An 11596-nucleotide genomic window follows, 5' to 3' on the forward strand; every position below is an offset into this window, starting at 1 on the left:
GTTTTGGGGTACATGTGAAAAACATGCAAAGTTGTTGCATAGGTGCATTCATGGCAGTGTGATTTGCTGCCTCCCTCCGCCTCACCCATATCTGGCATTTCTCCCCATGCTATCCCTCCCAAACTCCCCCCCCCCGGTTCCCCCCACTCCCCCGCAACAGACCCCCGTGTATAGTGCTCCCCTCCCTGTGTCCATGTGTTCTCATTGTTCAACACCCTCCTATGAGTGAGAACATGTGGTGTTTGGTTTTGTGTTCTTGTGTCAGTTTGCTGAGAATGATGGTTTCCAGGTTCATCCATGTACCTACAAAGGACGCGAACTCCTCATTTTTAATGGCTGCATAATATTCCATGGTGTATATGTGCCACATTTTTCCTGTCCAGTCTATCATCGATGGGCATTTGGGTTGGTTCCAGGTCTTTGCTATTGTAAACTGTGCTGCAATGAACATTCGTGTGCATGTGTCCTTATAGTAGAACGATTTATAATCCTTTGGATATATGCCCAGTAATGGGATTGCTGGGTCAAATGGAATTTCTATTTCTAGGTCCTTGAGGAATCGCCACACTGTTTTCCACAGTGGTTGAACTAATTTACACTCCCACCAACGGTGTAAAAGTGTTCCTATTTCTCCACATCCTCTCCAGCATCTATTTTCTCCAGATTTTTTAATGATCGCCATTCTAACTGGCGTGAGATGGTATCTCAATGTAGTTTTGATTTGCATTTCTCTAATGACCAGTGATGATGAGCATTTTTTCATATGTTTGTTGGCCTCTTGTATGTCTTCTTTTGTAAAGTATCTGTTCATATCCTTCGCCCATTTTTGAATGGGCTTGTTTGTTTTTTTCTTGTAAATCTTTTTTAGCTCGTTGTAAATTCTGGATATCAGCCCTTTGTCAGATGGGTAGGCTGCAAAAATTTTTTCCCATTCTGTTGGTTGCCGATTCACTCTATTGACTGTTTCTTTTGCTGTGCAGAAGCTGTGGAGTTTGATTAGGTCCCATTTGTCTATTTTGGCTTTTGTTGCCAATGCTTTTGGTGTTTTGGTCATGAAGTCCTTGCCTATGCCTATGTCCTGAATGGTTTTGCCTAGGTTTCCTTCTAGTGATTTTATGGTGTTACGTCTTATGTTTAAGTCTTTAATCCATCTGGAGTCAATTTTAGTGTAAGGTGTCAGGAAGGGGTCCAGTTTCTGCTTTCTGCATATGGCTAGCCAGTTTTCCCAACACCACTTATTGAACAGGGAATCCTTTCCGCATTGCTTGTTTTTATCAGGTTTGTCAAAGATTGGGTGGTTGTAGATATGTTGTGTTGCCTCCGACGCCTCTGTTCTGTTCCATTGGTCTATATCTCTGTTTTGGTACCAGTACCATGCTGTTTTGATTACTGTAGCCTTGTAGTAGAGTTTGATGTCTGGCAGTGTGATGCCTCCCGCTTTGTTCTTTTTGCTTAGAATTGACTTGGCTATGCGGGCTCTCTTTTGGTTCCATATGAAGTTTAAGGTGGTTTTTTCCAGTTCTGTGAAGAAGGTCATTGGTAGCTTGATGGGGATAGCGTTGAATCTGTAAATTACTTTGGGCAGTATGGCCATTTTCACGATATTAATTCTTCCTAACCATGAACATGGAATGTTTCTCCATCTGTTTGTGTCCTCTCTTATTTCGTTGAGCAGTGGTTTGTAGTTCTCCTTGAAGAGGTCCTTTACGTTCCTTGTTAGTTGTATTCCTAGGTATTTTTTTCTCTTTGTAGCAATTGTGAATGGCAGTTCGTTCTTGATTTGGCTCTCTTTAAGTCTATTATTGGTGTATAGGAATGCTTGTGATTTTTGCACATTGATTTTGTATCCTGAGACTTTGCTGAAGTTGCTTATCAGTTTCAGGAGATTTTGGGCTGAGATGATAGGGTCTTCTAGATATACAATCATGTCGTCTGCAAATAGAGACAATTTGACTTCCTTCTTTCCTAATTGAATACCCTTTATTTCTTTTTCTTGTCTGATTGCTCTGGCTAGAACTTCCAGTACTATATTGAACAGGAGTGGTGAGAGCGGGCATCCTTGTCTAGTGCCCGATTTCAAAGGGAATGCTTCCAGTTTTTGCCCATTCAGTATGATATTGGCTGTCGGTTTGTCATAAATAGCTTTTATTATTTTGAGGTACGTTCCGTCGATACCTAGTTTATTGAGAGTTTTTAGCATAAAGGGCTGTTGAATTTTGTCGAAGGCCTTCTCTGCATCAATTGAGATAATCATGTGGTTTTTGTCTTTGGTTCTGTTTATGTGGTGAATTACATTTATAGACTTGCGTATATTGAACCAGCCTTGCATCCCCAGGATGAATCCTACTTGATCATGGTGGATAAGCTTTTTGATGTGCTGTTGCAATCGGCTTGCCAGTATTTTATTGAAGATTTTTGCATCTATGTTCATCATGGATATTGGCCTGTAATTTTCTTTTCTTGTTGAGTCTCTGCCGGGTTTTGGTATTAGGATGATGTTGGTCTCATAAAATGATTTGGGAAGGATTCCTTCTTTTTGGATTATTTGAAATAGTTTCAGTAGGAATGGTACCAGTTCCTCTTTGTATGTCTGGTAGAATTCGGCTGTGAACCCATCTGGACCTGGGCTTTTTTTGGGTGGTAGGCTCTAATTGCTGCCTCGACTTCAGACCTTGTTATTGGTCTATTCAGGGTTTCGACTTCTTCCTGGTTTAGGCTTGGGAGGAGGCAACTGTCCAGGAATTTATCCATTTCTTCCAGGTTTTCTAGTTTATGTGCATAGAGTTGTTTGTAATAATCTCTGATGATGGTTTGAATTTCTCTGGCATCTGTGATGATATCCCCTTTATCATTTTTTACTGCATCTATTTGGTTATTCTCTCTTTTCTTTTTTATTAGTCTGGCTAGTGGTCTGTCTATTTTGTTGATCTTTTCAAAAAACCAGCTCCTGGATTTATTGATTTTTTGAAGGGTTTTTCGTGTCTCTATCTCCTTCAATTCTGCTTTGATCTTAGTTATTTCTTGTCTTCTGCTAGGTTTTGAGTTTTTTTGATCTTGCTCCTCTAGCTCTTTCAATTTTGACGATAGAGTGTCAATTTTAGATCTCTCCTTTCTTCTCATGTGGGCACCTATTGCTATATATTTTCCTCTAGAGACTGCTTTAAATGTGTCCCAGAGATTCTGGTATGTGGTGTCTTCGTTCTCGTTGGTTTCGAAGAACATCTTTATTTCTGCCTTCATTTCAGTGTTTATCCAGTCAACATTCAGGAGAAAGTTGTTCAATTTCCATGAAGCTGTGCGGTTCTGGGTTGGCTTCTGAATTCTGAGTTCTAACTTGATTGCACTGTGGTCTGAGAGACTGTTTGTTATGGTTTCCGTTCTTTTGCATTTGCTGAGGAGTGATTTACTTCCAATTATGTGGTCAATTTTAGAGTAGGTGTGATGTGGTGCTGGGAAGAATGTATATTCTGTGGATTTGGGGTAGAGAGTTCTGCAAATGTCTATTAGGTTTGCTTGTTCCAGGTCTGAGTTCAAGTCCTGGATATCCTTGTTAATTTTCTGTCTCGTTGATCTGTCTAATATTGACAATGGTGTGTTGAAGTCTCCCACTATTATTGTGTGGGAGTCTAGGTCTCTTTGTAAGTCTTTAAGAACTTGCCTTATGTATCTAGGTGCTCCTGTATTAGGTGCATATATATTTAGGATCGTTAGCTCTTCTTGTTGCATTGATCCTTTTACCATTATGTAATGTCCTTCTTTTTCTCTTTTGATCTTTGTTGCTTTAAAGTCTATTTTATCACTGATGAGAATTGCAACTCCTGCTTTTTTTTGCTCTCCATTTGCTTGGTAAATCTTCCTCCATCCCTTTATTTTGAGCCTTTGTGTATCCTTGCTTGTGAGGTGGGTTTCCTGGATACAGCACACTGATGGGTTTTGGCTTTTTATCCAATTTGCCAATCTGTGTCTTTTGATTGGGGCATTTAGTCCATTTACATTTAGGGTTAATATTGTTATGTGTGAATTTGATCCTGTCATTTTGATGCTAGCTGGCTGTTTTTCCCATTGGTTGATGCAGATTCTTCATTATGTTGATGCTCTTTACCATTTCGTGCATTTTTGGAGTGGCTGGTACTGGTTGTTTTTTTCTATGTGTAGTGCCTCCTTCAGGAGCTCTTGTAAAGCTGATGTGGTGGTGATGAAATATCTGAGTACTTACTTGTTCTCAAAGGATTTTATTTTTCCTTTAATCATGAAGCTTAGTTTGGCTCGATATGAAATTCTGGGTTGAAAGTTCTTTTCTTTAAGGATGTTGAATATCGGCCCCCACTCCCTTCTGGCCTGTAGGGTTTCTGCTGAGAGATCTGCTGTGAGTCTGATGGGCTTCCCTTTGTGGGTAACCCGACCTTTCTCTCTGGCTGCCCTTAGCATTTTCTCCTTCATTTCAACCCTGGCGAATCTGACGATTATGTGCCTTGGGGTTTCTCTTCTAGAGGAATATCTTTGTGGTGTTCTCTGTATTTCCTGGACTTGAATATTGGCCTGCCTTGCTAGGTTGGGGAAGTTTTCCTGGATAATATCCTGAAGAGTATTTTCCAGCTTGGATGCATTCTCTTCGTCACATTCAGGTACCCCTATCAAACGTAGATTAGGTCTTTTCACATAGTCCCATATTTCTTGTTGACTCTGTTCATTCCTTTTTACCCTGTTTTCTCTAATCTTGCCTTCTCGTTTTATTTCATTGAGTTGATCTTCGACCTCTGATATCCTTTCTTCTGCTTGGTCAATTCGGCTGTTGAAGCTTGTGCATGCTTCGCGAAGTTCTCGTGTTGTGTTTTTCAGCTCCATCAATTCGCTCATATTCCTCTCTAAGTTGTCCATTCTCGTTAACATTTCATCAAGTCTTTTTTCAAGGTTCTTAGTTTCTTTGCATTGGGTTAGAACATGTTCTTTCAGCTCACAGAAGTTTCTTATTATCCACTTTCTGAAAGCTGATTCTGTCATTTCATCACACTCATTCTCCATCCAGTCTTGTTCCCTTGCTGGTGAGGAGTTGTGCTCCCTTGTAGGAGGAGAGGTGTTCTGGTTTTGGGTGTTTTCATCCTTTTTGCGCTGGTTTCTTCCCATCTTTGTGGATTTATCCACCTATCGACTTTGTAGTTGCTGTCTTTCTGATTTTGGTAATTTTAAGTCCGTAGTAGCTGAACTCATAAACCCCCTTTTCTTCCCCCTAGGTGGTCTGTCCCCGGGAATTAGGGCGTTATGATTTTCCGCTGTTGCAATGGTTTTTCCTGCCCACAAGGTGGCAGCTTAGTCACACTCAGCCTGCAGAGGCTTCGTTGAGCTGCTGTGGGCAAATTGTCCTGGGAACTGCAGGGTGTTTCCCGGTGGGTGACGCCCCTCCTCCACAGAGCTGGACCGTCCCGTGTTCAGCCGTGTTTCCGGAGGCGTCCTCTTTGCCTAGGAAACTCTTGGGTTGAGTCCCTGCCTCAGCTCCCCTTGCTGGCCCAGAGGGGATCCCGTCTCGCTCACTCTGCACAAGGGGCCACTGCTCCCTGCCTCGGGTGCAGGCAGAGCATCCGCGCCAGTCCAACCAGCGGTGCTGGCAACCCGTGGAGCTTCCCCACCTGTGAATATCCTGGTCTGTGGGCAGTAAAAATCCGCTGCCCTGTGAGCCGCTGCATCAGCCAAAGCAGCGGCTCTGAGATTCGTGGCGCGCCCTTGCCCGGGAGTGTCCTGGCTTGAATCCCTGCTTCAGCTCCCCTTGCTGGCTCAGAGGTGATTCAGTCTCTCTCGCTCTGTACGTGGATCCGCCGCCCCCCACCTCAGGGCATAGGCCGAGCGGCTCAAACCAGCGGCGCTGGTGACCCGTGCGGCTCCTCCTCCTGTTAATCCCCTGGTCTGTGGTCAGTAAAAATCTGTCTGGAAATGCGGCGTCCACTCACCCTCTGCGCCTTCTTTCGGAGCTGCGATCCCGACTTCCTCCTAATCGGCCATCTTGAAAACCTCCTGAATGAGGCATTTGCTCACATCACTAGCACAGAGTGCTTTGTTACAGCTCAATGATGCTGGAAGCCATGTTAGGAACATCAGGATGGCTAGAGTAAACACAGCCACATAGGGTGACTTCATGTTTCTTCAAAGAAGATGATCAGTAACTCTCAGGAAGCATGCGCCGCGGCCCCGCGAGGTCGTCTGCCCCTAGATCTCCGCCGGGTCGGCCGAGCCCGGGGAGCGCTGTGGCAGCTGTGAGTGCGAGGCCAGGCCGCACCTCCCGCCGTCCCCACCGTGCAGCGCTCGCGAGCCTCCGGCACCTTAAAGAGACAGTCTCGCCCGCTGCCCTCCTCCCAGCTCCTCGCTCCCCTCGCCCCAAAATCCACTTTTAATCTTAAAGGTTTTCTCATAAGTCTTTTAAAATTCCCAGCTGGAGAAATAGCCGAGATACATGCTAAAAATGAGTTGCAAATACATATGCTCACACACCTGCATGCATACACACACACACACACACACACACACAAGTGCATACCTTAATACATGCACACACACATGTGCACACACTCATGTACACACACACGTGCACATGCTCCATCAGATTTTGGTTCAGAGCCCTGTGGTTTGTGACAATCAGCAACAATTATGAATTGGCATCCGTGAAGGAAGTTAGGCCAACCATGGTTACATGAATTTCAGGATTTATTACAAGGATTCTGTTTTTCACCACAGGCCAGCTGGGTCTCCCATTCACATATTTAAATATCATTCTGAAGTTTATGGAACTCTGTGGAAATGCTCATCTCCTTGTTGGTTCTAAAGATTTATTCTTCCTGGGACTTTTATTTTTGTAGCTCAGTCCTGAAACTGAGTCCCAAAGCAGTATTTTATTACATTTCTGGGGGTTTGGGGAGTCCGGGTCCGTGGGTTGTGTGGAGCTCTCCACGGTGCTGAAGCGTCGGATTACGCTAGAAAACTTAAAACCAGGGGTTTTCAAAAATTTCCCCACAAGTGCAGCTTTTATCATCTTCTTCCTATTAATCCTATGTTCTAAAATAAAATGCATCTAACAGAATATGAATTTATTGGGTGCTATTTGATATGTTCCGAACACTCTCTTAGTCTAAGTTGTAATTCTGCAGGCTAGGCCTTATGCCTCCAACATTCTGTGTGCACATCTTTCTCCATTTTGCCTTTTCGTGAAATGTTGATTTCCCTAATGTTCTGTGACCAATATTTTATTTTGGCATTCTCATTGCCTACCACAAAGGTTCCTGGCTTTTTGTCTGTTTGTTTATTTTGAGACAGAGTCTGTGTGGGAGTGCAGTGACATGATCTTGGCTCACTGCAACCTCTACCTCCTGAGTTCAAGTAATTCTCCTGTCTCAGCCTCCCTAGTAGCTGGGATTACAGGTGTACACAACCACGCCTGGCTAATTTTTGTATTTTTAGTAGAGACAAAGTTTCAGTATATTGGTCAAGCTGATCTCAAACTCATAACTTCAGATGATCCACCCACCTTGACCTCCCAAAGTGCTGGGATTACAGGCATGAGTCACCATACCCGGTCACAGTTCCTGGCTTCTATATGTACTCAGAAATATTTGTTGAGCTGGAATCCAGCACAGTTTAGAATTTTAAAAACCTGTGTGATAAGCAGGGTGGCAATATTGAGTCAAAAACTTCAGGTACTAAAAATAACATCAACAATGTAATTAGAAGGTAGCACTATTAGAAAAAATCTGGTGGGAGGCGATTGGATCATGGGGGCTCTTTCCCTCATGCTGTTCTTGTGATAGTGAGGGAGTTCTCAGGAGATCTGATTGTTTAAAAGTGGCAGTTTCCCGTGCACTCACTCTTTCTCCTGCTTTGCTATGGTAAGACATGCCTTGCTTCCCCTTCGCCTTCCACCATGATTGTAATTTCCAGAGGCCTCCCCAGCCATGTAGAACCATGAGCCAATTAAACCTTTTTTCTTTATAAATTATCCAGTATTGGGTATGTCTTTATAGCACTGAGAAAATGGACTAATACAGCAACTTTACATATAGAATATTTGTTCCTTTACAGGGTTTCAAAAAGAGTATAATTGGAGTGCAGAGAGCTACGATCACACCACTGCAGCCTGGGTGACAGCGCAAGACTCTGTCTCAAAAAAAAAAAAAAAAAAAAAAAAAGACTCAACGAGCTTACTTTTCTTCCAACCCAATTGGGAAATAACCATTAAAAGGGGTGGGGGGGAGCAGTTATGGTAGCTCACACTTGTAATTCCAGCACATTGGGAGGCTGAGGCTGGTGGGTCACTTGATGTCAGGAGTTCCAGAGCAGCCTGGTCAACATGGTGAAACCCTGTCTCTACTAAGAATACAAAACTAGCTGTGTATGATGGTGGGCACCTGTAATGCCAGCTACTCAGAAGGCTGAGGCAGGAGAATTCCTTAAACCTGAAAGGCAGAGGTTTCAGTGAGCCTAAATCAAGCCACTGTACTCCAGCCTGGGAGACAGACCACAAATCCATCTCAAAAAAATAAATGGCATTCATCTAGGCACGGTGGGTCATAGCTGTAATCCCAGCACTTTGGGAAGCCAAGGTGGGCAGATCACAAGATCAGGAGTTCAAGACCAGCCTGGCCAACATAGTTAAACCCTGTCTCCACAAAAAATACAAAAATTATCTTGGCATAGTGGTACGTGGCTGTAGTCTCAGCCACTCAGGAGGCTGAGGCAGAATTGCTCAAACCTGGGAGGTGGAGGTTGTGGTGAGTCATCATGCCACTGCAATCCAGCCTGGACAACAGAGCAAGACTGTCTCAATAAAACAAAAGAAAACAGCTGGGTGAGGTGGCTCACACCTGTAATCCCAGCACTTTGGGAAGCTGAGGCGGGTGGATCATGAGGTCAAGAGATCGAGACCATCCTGGTCAACATGGTGAAACCCCGTCTCTATTAAAAATACAAATAATTAGCTGAGCATGGTGGCACGTGCCTGTAATCCCAGCTACTCAGGAGGCTGAGGCAGGAGAATTGCCTGAACCCAGGAGGCGGAGGTTGCGGTGAGCCAAGATCATGCCATTGCACTCCAGCCTGGGTAACAAGAGCAAAACTCCTTCTCAAAAAAAAAAAAAGAAAACAAAAACATTCAGTGTTGGTGAGGACACAGAAATTACTGCTAGGAAAACAGGATCTTCTACTTCAGTGGTTTTAGAGGGTACGCTGCCTATACAAATAGAAAGCCTTTAAAAAGCAGACTATCCTTTGACCCAGTAACTCCATTTCTGGTAATTTATCCTAAAAACTAAGGGTATGCTTAAAAACTTATCTGTAAGAAGTTCACTGATGATACTATGCTGGAAGTCACTTCAGTTTTTAACAATAGTAATCCAATGTAATTTTTATGTAGAAATAAAAAATGATACTGTGGACACAGTGTGTTTAACATGGATTGGGATCTGTGATACAGTAAGTAGAAAATGAAGGTTAAAAACATGTAAAAAGAGAAGAAACTCATGGGCCAGGTGCTGTGGGTTATGGCAGTAATCTCAGTACTTTGAGAGGCTGAGGCAGGCAGATCATCTGAGGTCAGGAGTTCAAGACCAGCCTGGCCAACATGGTAAAACCCCATCTCTACTAAAAGTACAAAAATTATGCGGGCATGGTGGTGGGCACCTGTCATCCCAGCTGCTCTGGAGGATGAGGCAGGAGAATCACTTGAACCTATGTGGCAGAGTTTGCAGTGACTTAAGATCTCACCACTGCACACCATCCTGGGTGACAGTGAGACACTGTCTCAAAAATAAAACTAAAAGCAATAAACCATGTTACAAAAATCCATGGAATGTGTGATCACATCTCTGTGAAAACTAATTTTTCTCCTATATACACATAATTGGGGTTGATTCACCAATGTAATGAAGACCATGTTGGGGAGATGGAATTGAGTGTGCATTGAATGCCTCTCTACTTAACTATACTTTGTTGTTGTTTTGAGACAGGGTTGGCTGCTGCTGCTGCATTGACAGTGGGCGCCCATGCCTCAGAGTTACCAATTTATTCTTGAGACTCCTCTACTCTCATCTGTTCTCATGGATGAGCTTCAGGATGTTCAACTCACAGAGATCAAACCACTTCTAAATGATAAGAATGGTACACGAAATTTCCAGGACTTTGACTGTCAGGAACATGACATAGAAACAACTCATGGTGTGGTCCATGTCACTATAAGAGGCTTACCCAAAGGACACAGACCAGTTATACTAACATATCATGACATTGGCCTCAACCATAAATCCTGTTTCAATGCATTCTTTAACTTTGAGAATATGCAAGAGATCATCCAGCACTTTGCTGTCCGTCATATCAATGCTCCAGGTGAGCAGGAAGGTGCACCCTCTTTCCCCACAGGGTATCAGTACTCCACAACGGATGAGCTGGCTGAAATGCTGCCTCCTGTTCTTACCCACTTAAGCCTGAAAAGCATCATCGGAATTGGAGTTGGAGCTGGAGCTTACATCCTCAGCAGATTTGCACTGAATCATCCAGAATTTGTGGAAGGCCTTGCACTCATTAATGTTGACCCTCGCACTAAAGGCTGGATTGACTGGGCCGCTTCCAAACTCTCTTGCCTGACAACCAATGTTGTGGACATTATTTTGGCTCATCACTTTGGGCAGGAAGAGTTACAGGCCAACCTGCACCTGATCCAAGCCTATAGAATGCTTATCGCCCAAGACATCAACCAAAACAAACTGCAGCTCTTCTTGAATTCCTATAAAGGATGCAGAGACCTGGAGATTGAAAGACTTATACTGGGCCAAAATGATAACAAATTAAAAACATTAAAGTGTTCTACTTTACTGGTGGTAGGGGACAATTCGCCTGCAGTTGAGGCTGTGGTCAAATGTAATTCCCGTCTGAACCCTATAAATACAACTTTGCTAAAGATGGCAGACTGTGGGGGACTGCCCCAGGTAGTTCAGCCTGGGAAGCTCACCGAGGCCTCCAAGTACATTTTGCAGGGAAGGGGCTACATACCATCTGCCAGCATGACCTGGTTCACCTGATCACGAACCCACTCAACCTCAAGCCACACTGGCTCTGGAGAAAGTCCCTTCAGCTGGTCTGTTACCAGCAATCAGTCAAATGGAACTTAAGAATCCTGTGAGTCCCCTGATGTCCTGGACAGACACCAGACCATGGAGGTGTCCTGCTAAACAGATGCTCCTCCCCTGGACCATTGCAAGTCCATCCAGTAAACTGGCCTCTACTATCTTTGACTCATGCATGGCCACTGAACCCCTCTCTAGTAGCCTGGATTCATCATTCTCTCTCCCAAGAACCACTTCCATGCCATACTGTAACATTCCAACAACTTTAGCTGATCAGATCTCCCCAGATCCTCTCTTGCCAGCTTTTTTTCGTGTTCCCTCCACTTTGTATCAGATAAGATTCTTTGATCCTGACTCTGTGTGCGAGCATGTGTGTCTGTGTTTGTGTGTGTATAGTTCTGTGGTTTTAGACATGCTTTTGCAAAAAACAAAAAAGGACTTATTTTGCATTCTCAATGGTTTTTTTAAGGGAATTAGGCAGAACAGATTTCTAGGTTGGG

General features: G+C 43.7%; 1 pseudogene; it reads left to right on the forward strand.

Annotated features, from left to right (window-relative positions):
- The first annotated feature begins 10073 nt into the window (after nucleotides 1–10073).
- Nucleotides 10074–11232, forward strand: LOC105714466 (protein NDRG3-like; annotated as a pseudogene).
- Nucleotides 11233–11596: the final 364 nt, after the last annotated feature.

Source organism: Aotus nancymaae, unplaced genomic scaffold (assembly GCF_030222135.1).
Source record: "Aotus nancymaae isolate 86718 unplaced genomic scaffold, 86718_ANA_hifiasm-v0.15.2.pri h1tg000018l, whole genome shotgun sequence".
NCBI lineage: Eukaryota > Metazoa > Chordata > Mammalia > Primates > Aotidae > Aotus > Aotus nancymaae.